Source organism: Aethalodelphis obliquidens, unplaced genomic scaffold (assembly GCF_003676395.1).
Source record: "Aethalodelphis obliquidens isolate GAN/ISIS:26980383/991018 unplaced genomic scaffold, ASM367639v1 scaffold63, whole genome shotgun sequence".
In the NCBI taxonomy this organism is placed as follows: Eukaryota; Metazoa; Chordata; class Mammalia; order Artiodactyla; family Delphinidae; genus Aethalodelphis; species Aethalodelphis obliquidens.
In genome coordinates this window covers 1,764,316-1,784,558 of record NW_020838007.1, presented here as the reverse complement: position 1 = coordinate 1,784,558, position 20,243 = coordinate 1,764,316, and the positions used below count along the sequence as shown (strand labels likewise).

Here is a 20,243-nt window from a genome sequence, read left to right as displayed (position 1 = left end):
TAATCTTCAAAATAACCCTTTCAAAAAAGAATTTTTGCTCAATCCATAGTTGTGAGAGTCAGTCCACAATTTTTTTAGTTGAGCTTCTTTGATCTTTAATGGAACATTGACACACTTCAAAAATTCCCCTCTGGGCTTCCCTGGTGGCACAGTGGTTAAGAATCTGCCTGCCAATGCGGGGGACACGGGTTTGAGCCCTGGTCCGGGAAGATCCCACATGCTGCAGAGCAACTAAACCCGTGCGCCACAACTACTGAGCCTGCGCTCCAGAGCCCTTGAGCCACACTCCTGAAGTCTGGCACCTAGAGCCCGTGCTCTGCAACAAGAGAAGCCACCGCAATGAGAAGCCGCGCACTGCAATGAAGAGTAGCCCCTGCTCACTACGACTAGAGAAAGCCCGCGCACAGCAACAAAAACCCAATGCAGCCAAAAATAAATAAAATTAATTAAAAAAAAATTCCCTCCTGTAGTCTTTGAGAACCAGTTTCCTCAAGCAATTTACTGTACAACCATGTTTAGGGTCAGGAGATGGATCTGCCTGGTTCTGAATTTTAGACACCCTCTAAACATGCATTAAGTTCAAATGATATTCACTCCTAAGCTATCATACCCTAGAACAGTTAGCATATACCAATACGTAAGATAAAAAAAAGTTTGACTGTTAGGTTTTTCACAGTTTATTAGCAACTCTATCTTGTAGTTCTTCTCCACAGATCTAGTCCTGTGAGAAAGGAAACCACATAGTTACTCTGTGAGGCGTTTCCAACCATGTAAGTCTACAGAAAAAGCCCCGTCGATATAGACCTCAACTACACACGCTTTTTCTTTTCTTTTTTTTTTTTTGGCTGCACTGCACAGCTTGCAGGATCTTCGTTCCCTCACAAGGGATTGAACCTGGGCCATGGCAGTGAAAGCACTGAGTCCTAACCACTGGACCGCCCAGGAATTCCCAATCACTTTTTATATTTGCCATTTTGATACATTAAGAATGTTACTTGTTCCTGGGCTTCCCTGGTGGCGCAGTGGTTGAGAGTCCTGCCGATGCAGGGGACATGGGTTCGTGCCCTGGTCCGGGAGGATCCCACATGCCATGGAGCGGCTGGACCCGTGAGCCATGGTCGCTGAGCTTGCAGGTCCGGAGCCTGTGCTCCGCAACGGGAGAGACCACAACAGTGAGAGGCCCATGTACCGCAAAAAAAAAAAAAAGAATGTTACTTGTTCCTGGGCTTCCCTGGGCTTCCGCCTACAAATGCAGGGGACACGGGTTTGAGCCCTGGTCCGGGAAGATCCCACATGCCACGGAGCAACTAAGCCTGTGCACCACAACTACTGAGCCTGCGCTCTAGAGCCTGCAAGCCACAACTACTGAGCCCACGTGCCACAATTACCGAAGCCCACGTGCCTAGAGCCCGTGCTCCGCAAAAAGAGAAGCTGCGCGATGAGAAGCCTGTGAACTGCAACGGAGTAGCCCCCGCTCGCCCCAACTAGAGAAAGCCTGTGCACAGCAACAAAGACCCAATGCAGCTATAAATAAATAAATAAATAGATAGATCTAAGGATGTTACTTGTTCTTGTTTTTGACTGTTCTTCTCTTCATATGAATTGTCTAGTCCTATCTTTTGTCCACTATTCCATTCTTTTGTGTACACACATGCATGCAATATATAAGCAGTACAAATATACATATCAATATATACACATGTATACATATAATACATACACGTATACATATATACAATATATGCACATACATATCAATATATACACATATATGCTTATATACAATGCACACATATGCAATATGTACACACATATTTGGAATGTTCATTTTGTTACTGCATTTTTAGTGTACAGAGGTTTTTGAAGTCTGTGTAATCAGGTCTATCCAATTTTTCTTTATATTTTTACTTGGCTCTAAGAAAGCCCTTCCTTAAGTCCCTTTTTGGTTATATTATACATTTAACTCTTAAATCCATCCATCTGGGATGTAAAAATCCAAGGTCCCTGCATCGTTCTTGAACTGCATTCCTTACTGGTCCATAGGCTTGTCTTTTCCATTATTGCTGCTCCATCATTCACTTTCATAGATGGTAGGACTGGAACCACATTTTAAGAAGGTCTAAAAAAAAATTTTTTTTTGTGGCCTCTCCCATTGCGGAGCACAGGCTCCGGACGCGCAGGCTCAGCGGCCATGGCTCACGGGCCCAGCCACTCCGCGGCATGTGGGATCTTCCCAGACTGGGGCACTAACCCGTGTCCCCTGCATCGGCAGGCAGACTCTCAACCACTGCGCCACCAGGGAAGCCTGAAATTTTTTTAATCTATTCTTCAGGTGACTCAGGAATCATTTTCTTGGAACTCAGCCTCTTCATGCCCCTGCATATCTCATTGGGATTTGGATTAGAATTGACCAGTTTGTGAAGAATTAACATAGTTCTATATGATATAAGGTCTTCACATCAGAGAATGTGGTAAATGACTGTCCATTTAAGTCTGCATCTAACCATCAGAAAAGGTTTATAGTTTTCTTCATATATGTTCATATATTTATTCTTAAATTCAGTCTAATTTTGTGGGGTTTGTAAATTGGCTCTGTGATAACATATATAGAACAACTCTTGACTGTGGGTACACTTTTGTCTATTTATTTTACACCAAGCAGCTTTACTGAGTCACTCCAGAAGGCCTCTAACAGTTTATTGGTTTATCCTGTTTTCTAGGTAAAGTCATTACTTGGAAATAAAAAGCTTGCCTCTCCTTTTCATATAGATAGCCTTTTATTTCATCTCTTCTTAAAACCCACATTGCCCAGCACTTTAGAGCAACACTGTGTTGGTGGCAGTGGTCACCTGTGGCAGACTTTGTCTGGGGTGAGGAGCAATACATGTCCACCTCAACGCTTTGGCCTCTAAAACCATCACAGCTGTGGTGGTCACAGTTCTGACCAACAAAGTCTGCTACAGATTTTGGGGAAGTCTGCTTTCCTGATAGGAGATACTGCTCCTTCCTCCTCCTCTCTTCTTCCTGGAACTTGGATGCAATGCCTGGAGGTGTGGTAGCCATTTTGCAACCATGAGATAATTGAGGACAAAGACCCACATAGTGGAATGGAAAATAAAAGGATCCTAGGCCTTGAATGGAATTTGAGCAGCCATTTCAGCCATTGACATTCAACTTCCTGAGTTCTTGTTATGGACTTTAGCTGCTTTTCTCACATTTGTCCTTCCCCACAATTGTATTCCTCACTGATACAGCATCTGGTTGCTTGATGCACAGCAAACCAAAATGCTGAGACGCCCAGGTCTGTAGCCAAGCGAGGAGAACTAGCCTCAGATCTGTCTCCTCAAAGGCAAGGAGCTGGGGTACTTATGGGATGAAGAGTAAAGCAGCAGGGCAGTCTGAGTGGTGGGGAAAGGTGATTGGAAAAAGGTCTTATGACTGTTGTTTTGTGCAGGTGTAACTAAGCTACAGGCCTCTGCATGTTCAAAAAGTCACTGAGGACTTCCCTGGTGGCACAGTGGTTGGGAATCCACCTGCCAATGCAGGGGACACAGGTTCGATCCCTGGTCCAGGAAGATCCCACATGCCATGGAGCAGCTAAGCCCACTCGCCACAACTGCTGACCCTGTGCTCTAGAGCCTGCGTGCCACAACTGCTGAAGCCTGTGCACCTAGAGCCCATCCTCTGCAACAAGAGAAGCCACCACAATGAGAAGCATGCACAGCACAACGAAGAGTGGCCCCCGCTCGCCGCAACTAGAGAAAGCCTGCATGTAGCAACAAAGACCCAAAGCAGCCAAAAATAAATAAAATAAAATAAATAAATTTAAGAAAAAAGAACTAAAGATTGTACCTCACCAAGTATATAACGTGTTAGCATAGAAGTAAAATGCATTAAAAAAAAACTTTTTTTAAAGAAAGAAAGAAATGTCATAAAAAAAAAAAAGTTGCCGAGCAGACATTCATGCAGGCCCCCTTGGAGGGTGGCTGGTCTTATCCAGTCATAACCATCTCAGCTCAAACTAGACACTGCTGACTCCAAGGTCCTTGAAAACAACTTGGGCAAACACCTTAATGTTTAGGCTCCAGGCCACCTGGAGGGCATGCAGTCTTAAAATGGCCTTGATGAGTGATGGCAAGTGGAATAGATTTGACTGATTATACACAGGTTCAGCCCACTGCCCATTTTTGATTGTTTCTCAACCTTGAGGAAGATGGACAATGGCCACTCTGGCCACTTCCTGCTGATAAGGGGTGTAGACCTAACAGGGGCTTGAGGAATGACACTGTTAAGCACTCATTTGAGAATATTCTCTTGTCTGGTTTCAAGTTAACATTTGATACCGGTAAACATATCACCCTCAGGCCAACTGTTAAGGCATTCATAGACCCAAAATTGGTCATTAAAACCAGACAGGGGAATTCCCTGGCATCCAGTGGTGAAGACTCAGTGCTTCCGCTGCAGTGGGTGTGGGTCTGACCCCTGGTCAGGGAACTAAGATCCTGCATGACCCGTGCTGTGGCCAAAGAAAAAAATAACCACAAAGTGCACCCTAAGGGGGCACACAGAATGTCAGATATATTGTTAAAATTTAGGCTCTTACTGGGACTTCCTTGGTGGCGCAGTAGTTAAGAATCCACCTGCTGGTGCAGGGGACACAGGTTCAATCCTTGGTCCAGGACGATCCTACATGCTACAGAGCAACTAAGCCCGTGTGCCACCACTGAGCCTGCACTCTAGAGCCTGCAAGCCACAACTACTGAGCCCATGTACCTAGAGCCCATGCTCCGCAACAAGAGAATCTACCGCAATGAGAAGCCCGCACACCACAACGAAGAGTAGTCCCCGCTCGCCACAACTAGAGAAAGCCCGTGTGCAGCAAAGAAGACCCAACACAGCCAAAAATTAAAAATAATTAATTAATTAATTAAAAAAATTTAGGCTCTTACTTATAGAGATTTTAGGGAATTCCTGGTGATCCAGTGGTTAGGACTCCACGCTTTCACTGCTATGAGCATGGGTTCAATCCTTGGTGGCTCAACTAAGACCCCACAAGCTGCACAGCACGGCCAAAGAAAAAAATTACACACACACACACACATATATATATATACACACGGATATATATCTACACACACACACACACACACACATATATACACACACACATATGGGTTTTATCTAGGACACTCAGGCAGGGATCAGTGTCTTACCTTTTTACATGTTGGAGCATCTGGATCTTTATTTGTTTGGCTGAAACATTTAGGAATTAAATATGGAAGGGACTTAAGCTGGGGAAATAAGAACCATTTCTACAATATCCTAATCAAGTATGACCTTGACGGGGGCTACACACACCAGGGCTATTTATTTTTATCTGAGGACACAGGGAGAGAACCGAATTTCAGCTTCGTCAAGGAAAGATGGGACAGGTGATGAGCCTAATCTGATATGTTATCTCTGAAGTCAAGGAAGTTAGGGATGGTTGAAAAATGAGTGACAGTCACAGTCAAGGGGTCAGCATGATCAAATACAGAAAGAATTTTTGGATGACAAATTCAACAGCTAGAGAGATGACCTGTTTTTGCCAACGTTTGAGAAATCCAAATCATTAAATTGTCTTTCCAAGCCTGGGAGGTTAGAAACAAAGAAAGCATCACAAGAGAAAAGAACAGTCATTCTGGCAACTAGCAAGATATTTAAATTGCCTTCTGGAAGAGTTAAAACTGTCACTGTATGCAGATGACATGATACTATATATAGAAAACCCTAAGAACTCCACACAAAAACTACTAGAACTGATAAGTGAATTCAACAAAGTAGTAATATTTCTTTATACTAACAATGAAATATCAGAAAAGGAATGTAAAAAAAGAAAAATACCTTTTAAAATCGCACCAAAAAAAAAAAAAAACCTAGGAATAAACCTGACCAAGGAGGTGAAAGACTTATACACTGAGAACTATAAAACATTAATAAAGGAAATTAAAGAGGATTCAAAGAAATGGAAAGATACTGCGTGCTCTTGGATTGGAATAATTAATTGTTAAAATGGCAATACTACCCAAAGCAAACTACAGATTTAACACGATCCCTATCAAATTACCCATGATATTTTTCACAAAACTAGAACAAATAATCCAAAAATTTATATGGAACCATAAAAGCCCCAGAATTGCCAAAGCAATCCTAAGGGGGAAAGAAAAAAAGCTGCAGGAGGTATAACCCTCCCAGATGTCAGACAATACTACAAAGTTACAGTAATCAAAAGTGTGGTATTGGTACAAAAACAGACATACAGATCAATGGAACAGAATAGAGAGCCCAGAAATATACCCACACACCTATGGTCAATTAAACTTTGACAAAGGAGGCAAGAATATAAAATGGGAAAAAGTCTCTTCAGAAAGTTGTGCTGGGAAAGTTGGACAGCCACATGTAAATCAACAAAGTTAGAACACTCCCTTACACCAGGTACAAAAATAAACTCAAAATGGCTTAAAGACTTAAACATAAGATGTGACACCATCAAAGTCCTAGAAGAGAACATAGGCAAAACATTCTCTGACACGAATCATACCAGTGTTTTCTTAAGTCAGTCTCCCAAGGCAATAGAAATAGAAGCAAAAATAAACAAATAGGACCTAATCAAACTTACAAGCTTTTGCACAGCAAAGGAAACCATAAACAAAATGAAAAGACAACCTACAGAATGGTAGAAAATATTTGCAAATGGTGCAACCGACTAGGGCTTAATTTCCAAAATATACAAACAGCTCATGCAGCTCAATAACAAAAAAACAAAGCAACCCAATAGAAAAATGGGCAGAAGACCTAAATAGACATGTCTCCAAAGAATACATCCAGATGGCCAATAGGCACATGAAAAGATGCTCAACATCGCTAATTATTAGAGAAATGCAAATCAAAACTACACTGAGGTACCACCTCACATCGGTCAGAATGGCCATCATTAAAAAGTCTATAAATAACAAATGCTGGAGAGGGTGTGGAGAAAAGGGAACCTTCCTACACTGTTGGTGGGAATGTAAGTTGGTGCAGCCACTATGGAAAACAGTATGGAAGTGCCTCAAAAAACTAAAAATATATTTACCATATGATCCAGTAATCCCACTCCTGGGCATATATCTGGAGAAAATCATAATTTGAAAAGATACATGCACCCCAATGTTCATTGCAGCACTATTCACAATAGCCAAGACACAGAAACAACCTAAATGTCCATCAACAGATGAATGGATAAAGAGGATGTGGTATATTTATACAATGGAATATGATTCAGCCATAAAAAAGAATGAAATAATGCCATCTGCAGCAACGTGGATGCAACCAGAGATTATCATACTAAGTGAAATCAGAAAGACAAATACCATATAATATCACTTATATGTAGAATCTAAAATATGGCACAAATGAACCAATCTACAAAACAGAAAAAGACTCAGACATAGAGAACAGACTTGTGGTTGCCAAGGGGGAGGGGGTTGGGAGAGGGATAGACTGGGAGCTTGTGATGAGCAGATGCAAACTATTACATATAGGATGGATAAATAACAAGGTCCTACTATATAGCACAGGGAACTATATCCAAACTCCCGTGATAAACCATAATGGAAAAGAATATAAAAAAGAATATATATATGTGTATAACTGAGTTACTTTGCTGTACAGCAGAAATTAACACAACATTGTAAACCAACGATACTTCAATTAAAAAAAATTGCCTTCTAAAGAGTTTCACTTTACCAAAGTCAGCTCTGCATCAATCCCTACACCTTCATTTCTTGCTCACAGCATTTTTTTAAAAAATAAATTTATTTATTTAATTTTTGGCTGCTTGGGTCTTCGTTGCTGCACGGGCTTTCTCTAGTTGTGGCGAGCAGGGGCTACCCTTCATTGCGGTGCACAGGCTTCTCATTGTGGTGGCTTCTCCTGCTGCAGAGCATGGGCTCTAGGCTCACGGGGTTAAGTAGTTATGGCACACAGGCTCAGTAGTTGTGGCTCGCGGGCTCTAGAGCACAGGCTCAGTAGTTGTGGTGCATGGGCTTAGTTGCTCCGCGGCATGTGGGATATTCCCGGACCAGGGCTCGAACCCCTGTCCCCTGCATTGGCAGGCATATTCTTAACCACTGTGCCACCAGGGAAGCCCTAAACAACTTCTTTTTGGGAACCAACTTAAGATGGCTAGGGAGTCATTTGCCAGCCCAGAGATGTCTGTGTCCCTTCAACTTCACCGAGGAAGGGGTCATGAGGACAACCACCCAAGGTCCAGTCCAGGAAGGATGGAGCTGGTCTTCAGGATGGTTATCCTTCCAAGACTTCAGTCTAAAGGGTCATGGTCTCCCCCTTTAAGAACTTCCTAGGGAATTCCCCGGCAGTCCAGTGGTTAGGACTCGGCGCTTTCACTGCTGGGGGCCCGGGTTCCATACCTGGTCAGGGAACTAAGATCCTGAAAGCCACTTGGTGCAGCCAAAAAAATCCAAAAAAACAAAAACAACAAACAAAAAAGAACTTCCTAAAGGGGTTTTGCTACAACATAGAAGTTGGGGATCTAAGTGGGACCTAACCCGGTCATCACCAGGAGCCCCCGTGGTTGTTTCTTGGTGGGAACAGCAACCCTGGCGAGAGCTTCCCTCCATCAAGGAGCAGCTTCTGTCCTTGTGAGTTCAAAACCTGAGTGTCTAACAGAGGACTGACAACTCTGTGCTTTTTTTCTTGGACACCTTACCGCCCCCTTCAACCAAGAAATTCCATCAAAGCTGTATTCTGGTTTCGGGCGTCCTTTGTTGGACTGGCCATCAGAGTATCATCCACATTCTGGGGGCTCCCTCATTAGGTGAGGGTCCCTCAAACCTGTGGTCAGGATTTCTCCCAATCTTGAGGGGAGATTGTTAAATCCCGGAGGAAGTGCTGTCCAGCAGTACTTGTGCTTAACTCTTGTATCTTGTATTTGAAAGCAGACAACTCGGGATTCAAAACCCAGGTTATGCAAAAAAACAAAAAGTCCTTCAAATCCAATAGGGTAAACCAACAAATCTCTGCACAAAGTAGTGAGCAGTGTTAGGATCTAGAGATGAGTATCTCCTACAATTTGATTCATTGCTCTGAAGTGGTGTACAAACTGATATCCACCTGTGCCTGGTTTCTGGACTGGTAAAGGTGGAGTCTTATAAGGTGACCAGCAGGGGTGTATTAAGTCATATTCCAGGAAGGCAGGGGTTGAATTCCACACTTTGCCGGCTCCTTTCATAAGAAGGGCTTTAAGTTTGGAATTTTTGCTCCGGGACAGAGCCTAACCCGTAGAGGTGCAGCCTCCTGCCCACACACACCCCACACCTCCAAACTCACCTCCTGCAAGATATCTTTCCCAGTGGCTACAGGCTGTTCTCTTTGGGGGCTGAGAGCCTGCTCTTGTGATGCTTCAATGTCCATTCATCCAGGTGTAAAGATAACCCTGGTATTTAGTTTGTAAATCTCGTACAGAAAGGTATGCTCCATCTGAGAGTCTAGCAGTTGGAGAAAAGGCTTTTTGAAGGTTTCTCCTGACACCCCAGTTACTAATAGTCTCAGAAGAAAGTTTAGAAAACTGGGTATTTAAAACTGAGTAAGTGGCCCCCGCGTCCATCACAAAGTCAAGTTGATTTCCAACTGTCATGGTCACCGGGGCTCTGTGTGGGACGTAGTGATGGACTCAGTGGGATTTAAAGGGTTCCCCAGGGCCCCGTCATTCGTGGTCACCGTCATGCTTAGCTCAGGCAGCTGATGCGCCACCTATTTACCTTCTTCAAGAGTCTGATTTAGGGGCTTCCCTGGTGGCACAGTGGTTAAGAATCTGCCTGCCAATGCAGAGAACACGGGTTCTATCCCTGGTCGGGGAAGATCCCACATGCCATGGAGCAACTGAGCCCGTGCGCCACAACTACTGAGACAGTGCTCCAGGGCCCATGTGCTGCAACTACTGAGCCCGCGTGCCTAGAGCCCATGCTCCGCAACAAGAGAAGCCACTGCAATGAGAAGCCCGTGCACCGCAACGAAGAGTAGCCCCCGTTGGCCGCAACTAGAGAAAAGCCCCCCGCGCAGAAACGAAGACCCAACACAGCCTAAAAAAAAAAAAAAAGGCTGATTTAGGGCGGGACTCTCTTTTAGGACGTGTTCCTGCTCTTTGCAATATGCACATTGGCAGGATCCTGCTATCAGGTGTCCCCTTCAAGTGGAAACTTAGGCCGCTTACCTCCTCGGTTTGGTCCGGCTCTTCCCTGGGTTCAGTCAGCTGCCAGCAGAGTGGCCCGATTCATTCTTCATTGTTCCCTTTTCTCCTGAACCTGGTCTCTGCCATTAAGAGCTTTGAAGGCAACTTAACAAGTTGAAAGGTAGGTGTTCCCAAAGCCCCCCGACTTTTCGAAGTTTCTTCTGTATGTCAGGGGCCGCTCTGGCCAATGAGAATCACACTGACCACCTTTGAATTCTTTGGGGCCTCAGGGTCTGCATCTGTATTGCCTGGAGGCTTTACAGACACTGCCTAGAAATTCTGAAGCCTCCTCATTTGATTTCTGTCTTACCTCCTCTGCTTTAGTAAGGCTTCCTTGTCTTGGCCCCTTCTTCACAATCCTGCAAGAATGCGATCTCCATAATGTTTGAGTTTCACCCATCCCCAGCACTCACATCCCAATTAGGATCTGCTGTTGGCAAAGCCACGCTTGCTGCAGGCTGCACAGGGCACCAGGGGTTCCTTCGTGAAGCTGATCTGCCTCCTCCCAGGCTCCACCCAGCATCTCTCGAAGGTTTTCTGAGGTGAGGAGGGTAGTTAATGAATTTCAAGCATCTGCCCAGGTCCGGTTGCAGGTTGCAAGGATCGATGAAAGATTTTCTGTTCTCTTTGGTCATCTCTCTAAGTTGGCATATTGTTCTTCCAATTAAATAAATAAGAAGTTGGACTTCCCTGGCTGTCCAGTGGTTAAGACTCCAGGCTTCCAAAGCAGAGGGTGCAGGTTCCATCCTGATCGGGGAACTAAGATCCCACATGCTGCGTGGCACAGCTGAAAAAATAAAACTAATTAATTAAAAAAAAAAAGCTGAAGTTGAAGGAGGGGCGTGGACCCGGATCCCTCCCATCCCATCGCTGTCCACTCTCAGCTTTCACACCCCCAGCGGGGACTCCCCTTAACCAATGCTTCCTGGCCTGAGTTTAGGCAGCTCCCTGGCCAAGTCGAGTGCCCTGGAGGGTAGGAGATGGGGAGACCGAGACCATTCCTATTTCTCAATCCCCAGACCCGAAGGGTAGGGAGGGGGGAGCCTGAGGCTCAGGCGGTGGTAGGTAAAGAGCAGCAGCAAGTCCTCCTCCTCATCAGAATCAAGCAAGAGGGGTTCCTTGGCCTCCTTTCCCACTGAGTCACAACTTGACATCTTGGCACAGGCTTATTCTGTTTTTGTTTTTTTTTTTGCGGTACGCGGGCCTCTCACTGTTGTGGCCTCTCCCGTTGCGGAGCACAGGCTCCGGACGCGCAGGCTCAGTGGCCATGGCTCACGGGCCCAGCCGCTCCGCAGCATGTGGGATCTTCCCAGACCGGGGCACGAACCCGTGTCCCCTGCATCGGCAGGCGGACTCTCAACCACTGCGCCCCCAGGGAAGCCCGGCACAGGCTTATTCTGATACAGTAACATCAAAGACTGTACAGAAGCGATTTCATCCCATTTTTCTTCCCGTTTACAAAATAAATCAAGTCGCAAATTTGTATTCTAACTTACGGATCCATTTTCAGACCATTTTGCTCCGGAGTCTAAAGGAAATGGTGGCCACACAGTGTTACCATCTTTTTCTTATGGATTTACACCTGAAAAACCACCCAATTTTGGAGAATGCAGCCTGAGGGCTGCAAGGGGGAATTGAATTAACACTTCCCATTTTGAAGAGGATTGTTTCCAGGTGGTCACAGCAGCAAAATCTCCCTATGGGTCCTTATTCAATCCCCAGTAGCCAACTCTTAACAATTAAGACAATCATAGACAAAACAAACCAGAACAAACAAGACCAAAACCCAGAGCCCCAGCCTCTAACCCTGGCCTGCGGTACCTCAGCAACCGCAAACCTTGTGTCCTCTGTCAGCATCCCGCCAAGTGGGCCTCCAACCTGGATGGATTACCAGGCAATCTAGGCACATGTGCGATTCTGTAATGAGGTTACTCACCCAAAAGTGTCTTCCAAACCCAAACCCCCAAACTGTCACTTTGCTGCAAAACAGAACTAAGAGAGGAAGTTTTCAGCACCTCTCCAGGGAAATCCGAGGACGGTCCTGGAACAGACAGACCAGGCCGCTGCCCAGACCCGTCCACAGCCTCTCAGTACCAGCCTTGGACGAGCCACAGGCAAAAAGTCGTCCGGACTTACCTCCTGACTGGCCGCTAAGTTAGTTCCCCGACCAGGCTCGTCTTGCCCGACATGCAGCAAGGAAAATGCTGAGCCGCCAAGGTTTGCAGCTCCATGAAGAGCACTAGCTGCAGAGCTGCCTCCCCGAAGGCCAGGGGCTGGGGCACTTGTGGGTTGAAGGAGCAGGGCAGTCCGAGGCTTGGGGAAAGGTGATGGGGGAAAGGTCAGGCGCAGGCGCGGTGGAGGGTGGGTGGTCCCATCCAGGCTTAACCATATCAGCTCGAACTAGACGCAGCTGACTCCAGGCTCCTGGAAAACAACTTGGGCAAACACCTTATTTAGGCTCTGTGCCACCTGGAGGACATGTATGTCTTAAACCCACCTTGACCAGGGACGGCAGGTGGAACGAACTTGGCTGATTATCCATGGGCTCAGGTCTCCATCCTGACTTAAGGGGGAACAGAGCTAGTATTTTACTGTCGGGCGAAATGCTGACTCTTGGCCACAACGGATCTTTATCCTGTTAATGAACTATCTTTGTAGGCCTAGTTTGCTAGGTCTTTGAAAAATCAGGGCTGGATGCAGAATTAAGCCACACCTCAGCACGTCCCAGAAATGACTGTACGGGTTTCTTTCCTGTGGCGGAGATACAGCTGGATTATGAGGAGGTTTTCTATCATCCCATCATCTTTGTAACACTGGGATGAACCCCATTCGTCAACAGTGTGTTAACGTTTAGGATGGGTGGACTTGGGGTGCAGCCAGCAGGACTACCCAGCAGTGAGCCTGAGACGTCACTCTGGTTTTCCCTGGAAATAACCACCCGTGATGGGGGCTTTGTCCTGCTCCAAAGCGGGAAGGGGCCCAACCTCAGTAGCTCGCAGTGGCTGCGTTCCTCCTGCGGGGCTGGTCTCCAGCAAGCTCAAAAAAAAAAAGAAGAAGAAATGAAGACTGAAGTGGGGATGGGGGCTGGGACAGAACCCACAAGGACCCCCTAATATATGCACCAGATTCTACTGATTTCTAGGTGATGGGTTAGGACTGACTGTTCATGTTCTGAATTATTAAAACAACAGACATATTACTTTTGATATCAGTACAAAAAGCAATTTCCACTGTGAACAAGAAACTACAGGGTCCATAGTTCTTCCCGCGGCACTGCTCTGGGGTGACACTGTTCTTTCCTATCCAATGTCATGATGACAGACATAGGAGGGGGTGGAGGGCACCAGCCAGGCCACCTCCACGGGCTCCTGGACATTTCGCCTGCAGGCAGGTTGTGGCAGAGCCTGAAGAGGACGGGAGGGCAGCAGGCCCACCCCAGCAGTGGAGGACACCTTCCCGAGTCCAGCAGTCACGGCATCTGGGTGCTAGTCAGGGTCAGGGTCAGGGTCATGGTCAGGGCAAGGCTCCAAGAGACCCAAATTAGGGTTGGGGTTCAGGATGGGCTGGGAGTGGGGAATTGGGGCCAGGGTTCAGGTGATTAGGGGTGAGCAGCGGCCACCAGGTGTGTGCAGAGCCGGCAGGGGGACCCAGCCAATCCCCAAGTCCTGCAGCCCCCCTTGTTACTAGACTGAGGCCCGCGGATATGTAGCCCCATCTCACGTCTCCCAGAGGTTAAAGCAAATTCGGGGCCAGGATCATTTGGTCACAAAGGCCAACTAGTGCCCTTTTCAAAGGAAAAAAGCACTCAGGACAACGTCCAGGAGAGACCAGGCACTGGCTCCCAGGCGTCCCCCTCCCGCACGGAGCCCCACTTAATTTTCAGCAACTACGTGTGACTGGGAGCAAAGGGCTGCCCACCAGGGAAGCCCCCCAGCCTCAGTTTTTACTGGGGGTCAATTACACGGGCTGTAACACCCATGCCACTGACCTCCGTCTCTCAGACTCCAGGCCCCAAACCCACACCCCAGAGCAAAACACGTGTTCACAATAAATCACATTCTTAGGATAAACGTGTCTAACTGGTCCATGGCCCAAGGCCTCAGGCTCGTACTGACAGTATTGCCTGGAGCTTCCTGGAGGAGGGGGCCCGCAGCATGAGTACCTCCTATGGGATATAGGACACACTGAAGGACCTATAGAGGATACAGGGTACCTCTGAGTTATATTGTGAGAGTGCACACACACGCACATACACACACACCCCTCTGCAAGGGAGAAAGAGAATCTGGAACACAGGCCTGCGATTTGGTTCGATCAGAATTTCAAAATTTAATACACAGTTAAGGATTTGGACCACGAAAAAGGCACTAAGTAGCTTTTGCCCCTGCTTATACTGGCTCTGGATTCACTTTAATTGGCCAGCATATCTCAGTGCCCTCAAACTGGGCCCCCAAAAGAATAATCTATTCCACGAGGTGCACCAGCCTCTCAGGAATGGCCACGCCCCATCCACCCTCACAGCATCGCATTCCTGGGCAGGACCTCCGCCCTCCCCTCGCTCCGCCATCTGTGGCTTGGACAGTGGCCTGCTCTCACTCAGTGGCTACTTTAGGGGAGGGAGGCCAATTATTAAACAACCTGGCAGGGTTCAAGGGCTTTACACTGCGCTGAGCGCTCGCGGGGTGGGGGTGGGGGGGTCCAGTCAACCTTTATTTATGAAAACATGCATCCAGCCAGGTTTCGCCCCCAGGCTGTAGGTTGGCAATTCCCCCTCTGGATCGTGGTACAGAGTTGAGGTAGAGAAGGAAAAGTATGGCAGATGAAGTGGAATGGGGACCGGCCTCAAGGATGCCTGGGAAGAAGGGCTCTCGGCACATACATGTCATCATTTCTCAGAGAAGCACCTACAGATTCTGAGGCTGCACAGCATCCTTTGCCGAGGAACCACTACTCTTATCGAGGCCCTAGGTGACCTGGAATTATTGAGGAGCATCCCAAGACCTGGTCCTCTCATCCCAAAGCACCAAACCCTCCCACCAAGGAAAGCCCCCAGTTCGGAATGTCCATGGCTGCCCCCACCTGGTCTTGGCACATTGTGACCTGGGCTTCCCCAGGGGTCAGAGCTCAGAAGGAAAAATGCACCTTACTCTTCCAGGGTCTGGCTCCCGCTCCTCTGGGACCGCCCATTATCAAGATAGAAGCCTTAATTGGAATAAAATTAAAACTTTGCTGGACTTCCCTGGTGGCGCAGTGGTTAAGACTCCCCACTCCCAATGCAGGGGGCCCCGGTTCGATCCCTGGGCCGGGAACTAGGTCCCACATGCATGTCACAACTAAGACCCGGTGCAACCAGGTCACATGCCGCAACTGAGGAGCCCACGTGCCGCAACTAAGAACCGGTGCAACCAAATAAATAAATATTAAAACAAAAGCAGGGACTTCCCTTATGGTGCAGTGGTTAAGAATCCACCTGCCAATGCAGGGGACACAGGTTCGAGCCCTGGTCAGGGAAGATCCCACATGCCATGGAGCAACTAAGCCCGTGAGCCACAACTACTGAGCCCATGTGCCACAACTACTGAAGCTTGCACACCTAGAGCCTGTGCTCTGCAACAAGAGAAGCCACTGCAATGAGAAGTTCGCTCACTGCAACGAAGAGTAGCCCCCACTCACCACAACTAGAGAAAGCCCGTGTGCAGCAATAAAGACCCAATGCAGCCAAAAATAAATAAATAAATTTTTAAAAAAGGAAAAACAAAAAACTTTGTCCCTTACTTCTGACCTTGCCAAATCAGACCCTGAAGACTTGCTGAGCCATTAAAATTGTTAATATGGCCCAAAATATGTTAAAACTGGGACTTGAAGGAGGAGACCCATTACACAGATGCATTAAGGGAAGGGGTGATTATCCCCCTCTTTCTCTAGCTATCAGTTCAAACTGGCCTGGTTTTCAACCCAGAAAGGACAAATGGCACCTCGTGGTGAACTGCTGTGACCTTAACCAGTGGTCAGTTAAGGCCTGTCCCAGCACAGCTGAAGTGGCACCGGCAGGCAGTGCTCCAATGGCCAGAATTCTGTTGTTACCATTTGGCTAATATATTCTATACAGTCCTTATTCCAGCAACCTCCAGCCTCTACTCACAGTCGCGTTTGTTTAATAGATACATATATATACTAATTGTGATAAAATACAGGTAACATCAATCTTAACTGGGTTGTTTCTCTCTCTCTCTCTCTTTTTTTTTTTTTTTGGCCACGTGGCTTAGTTCCCTGACCAAGGATCAAACCAGGCCCGCTGCAGTGGAAGTGTGGGGCCCTAACCACTGGACCACTAGGGAAGTCCCAATTTTAACTTTTTTTTTCTCTTATTTTTAATTTAAAAAAATTTTTTAAATTTTATTTATTTGGTTGCACCGGGTGTTCGTTGCAGCAGTCGGACTCCTTAGTTGCGACCCTCGGCCTCCTTAGTTGTGGCATGTGAACTCTTAGCTGGCTGGCATGCATGGGGGATCCAGTTCCCCCACCAAGGATCGAACCTGGGCCCCCTGCATTGGGAACCCGGAGTCTTAACCACTGCGCCACTAGGGAAGTCCCTTTTTTTTTTTTTTAAGTGTCCAATAATTCCGCACTTGACTGTCCCTGTGCCTGCGGAACGTGGAGGGCAGAGCCAGTGGATGCTTGGGCACAGAGCAGGGAGCACTGGGCTGTGGTCCCAGCTGAGGTCCGGGCCTGTGCCCGTGGATCAGGTCACCGCGATGTCTAGGGTGACATAACACCCACGTCACGCGAGGCTATCACCGGCCTCTGGCTCCTCCCCTGGCCCTGTCTGCTTTACCGGACTATCTGGGCCTGGGACCCGCATCCCTGGGCTGCCCCGGGGACTGGAGACGGCAGGTGCTGCGAGGCCTACCGCTAGATGGCGCCACCGTCCCGCTCCGCCTCGCGGGAGCCCTTCCCCGAGTGGACGGCAGTCTTTGGGAGCTCCACCGCTCGGAAAGTAGCACAGCTACTCTGAAAGCCCCCTGCCCGGCCCCTCCCACCAACACACTGCCTCTGGAAATGTATGTCAGACCGTTAGGAAAAAGAAACTGGAAGCAGCGGAGACCTCCTGCAGGAGGTGAATGATGAATAAACTGTACATCCAGAGCACGGAAAAGCATTCGACGCAGAAAAAAATGGCCGTCAAGCCGTAAGCGCACGTGGAGGAAACTATTTTTTTTAATAAACTTATTTATTTACGGCTGCGTTGGGTCTTCGTTGCTGCACGTGGGCTTTCTCTAGTTGCAGAGAGCTGGGGCTGCTCTTCGTTGGGGTGCATGGGCTTCTCATTGCAGTGGCTTCTCTTGTTGCAGCGCACGGGCTCTAGGTGCGCGGGCTTCAGTAGTTGTGGCTCGTGGGCTCTAGAGCGTAGGCTCAGTAGTTGTGGCGCATGGGCTTAGTTGCTCTGCGGCATGTGGGATCTTCCCGGACCAGAGCTGGAACCCATGTACCCTGCATTGGCAGGCAGATTCTTAACCACTGTGCCACCAGGGAAGCCCACATGGAGGAAACTTAATGTACATCTAAGTGAAGGAAGCCAGTCTGAAATGGCTGCATGCTGTGTGATTCTAACTCTATGACATTCTGGAAAAGGCAAAACTATGGAGATAATAAACTGATCAGTGGTTCCCAGGGCCTGGGGGAGAGGGAGGGATGAACAGGTGGAGAACAGAGGGTTTTTAGGGCAGTGAAACTACTCTGTATGATATTCTAATGGTGGACACGTGTCATTGTACATTTTTCCAAACCCATAGGATGTACATCACCAGGAGTGACCCCTGATGTGAACCATGGGCTGTGGATGATGCTGAGGTGTCAGTGTAGGTCCATCGATTGTAACAAATGTCCCACTTGGGGGGATGTTGATAGTGGGGGGACTGGGAGGCAGGGGGTATATGGGAACTCTGTACTTTTTTCTTAATTTTGCTGTGAACCTAAAACTTCTCTAAAAAATAAAGACTATTTTTTAAAAAAAGTAAATCAAGGGCTTCCCTGGTGTCACAGTGGTTAAGAATCTGCCTGCCAATGCAGGGGACATGGGTTCAAGCCCTGGTCAGGGAAGTTCTCACATGCCGCAGAGCAACTAAGCCCGTGGGCTGCAACCACTGAAGCCTGCGTGCCTAGAGCCCGTGCTCCGCAACAAGAGAAGCCACCGCAGTGAGAAGCCCATGCACCCCAACGAAGAGCAGCCCCCACTCGCCGCAACCAGAGAAAAGCCCGTGCAGAGCAACGAAGACCCAAAGCAGCCAAAAATAAAATAAATAAATAAATTTTTAAAAAGTAAATCAAGGTGGGAAGGAAAAACTCTGAAAAACTGGTTAAGAAAATATGAAGTCTGTTATGGTTTAGTGAAAATCCCATTTACCTGCCTAGGTGCACGAGTGGTCTGGACCCCATCCGATATCTCCTCCACCCAGACTCCCTCTCATGCTCCCACTTGCCCTCCTCCTTGTTGGGGCCCCAACCTCTGCAGACACCCTCACCTGTCTTTGGACTCTCACTCTCTGCTCCCAGACCTTTGCTCTCCTAACCCCACCCCCTTCACCACTGCCCTCTTGTGCGGGGCACCACCAAGCGTCTGGGTGAGCATCCCCAAAGGTACCAACTGCTGGGTGTGTCACAGGTGCCCCTGTTCCTGTCACAGCCTCTCCGGTGGCCTTAAGGAACTCTTCGTGTCCACATGGCTCTTTCATCTATCACCACCTCAAACCATCTTCCCAGCGGGTACTAACTCTTAATTGATTTAAGCTCAAAACAGACAAATAGGCGAACAGAAAAGACTAACAGACACAAGACCAAATGGTCAGACTATGAACCCAAAAGAATCCAGTACCAGAAATCAACAAACCCTCAAAAAGGATCAAACTCAACTTCTTACCGTGCTCCCAACAGACAAGAGCCTAGAGCACAGGACCTTGGGGCTGCTGCGGGCCAGGGCACGTCAGGAGGGCGCTACCTGGAGCAGGTGCCCAGGACCTGAAGACAAGGGTCGGGGTGGCAGAACCGTGAGGGGAGATGATCAGGGGATGATTTTATTCCGGCTACAGCAACAGGAGGAAGTTTCACTAACAAGGAACATCACAAGGAGAGGCAGTGGCTGGGGTTTTCTAGAGGCGGGATCAAGGAAGTCGCGAGGAAGAATAAGGGGGTCTGGCACGTGAGAGGGCAACACGGCCTTTCAGGGTTGGCCTGTTCTGGGCTTGCAGCAGGGTGCAATCTCGGGCATGGGGCTCAGATAAATTCAGTATCATCGTCCTGTCTCGGTTCTCCTGCGTGTGTGGTGGACTGAGTGAGTGCTCTTGGTGCTGCTATGGGTCTGGCTGTGTGTGTGTGTCCGCGTGTGTGTGTTGCAGGGTCTGTGTCTCTCCCGACGCTTCTGTAAGTTAGGGAGTGTGTTTTGCGTTGCAGGGTTATGTCCGTCTCGGTGCCCCGAGCTTGGTGGTATCGTGTATGCTGCTGAGTTGTTTTTTTTTTTTTTTTTTTTTTTTTTCGGTGCAGTCTGTGGGATCTTAGTTCCCCAACCAGGGATCAAACCCGTGCCCCCTGCAGTGGGAGCTCGGAGTCTTAACCACTGGACTGCCAGGGACGTCCCTGCTGAGTCTTCTCTGTCTGTGTGTGTCTCGCAGGGTGAGTGTGCTTCCCTGTACACGCATGTTTGCTTCAGTGTGTGCATCTCTCCTGGTGTTTCACTGGTTCTTCTGGTCCGTGTGTGCAGTGTGGCAGGGCTTCTGTCTCAGCGTTTCTGTGTGTTTGTGTTGGCGGGACTGTCCATTTCCGTCCAGGGGGGTGAGTGTACTGGTGGTGAGTATCTCTGTTTTTCTTTGGGTCTGGTTGTAGGTGTGGGTATGTTTCAGTGTGTGTGTCTGACGGTGCATCTGTGTGCATGCGTGTGTGTGTGTGTGTGTGTGTGTGTGTGTGTGTGTGTGTGTGTGTG

The 20,243-nt window shown here is 47.9% G+C and overlaps 1 pseudogene; it reads right to left on the bottom strand.

Annotated features, from left to right (window-relative positions):
- Positions 1 to 687: 687 nt before the first annotated feature.
- Positions 688 to 810, bottom strand: LOC113610587 (uncharacterized; annotated as a pseudogene).
- Positions 811 to 20,243: the final 19,433 nt, after the last annotated feature.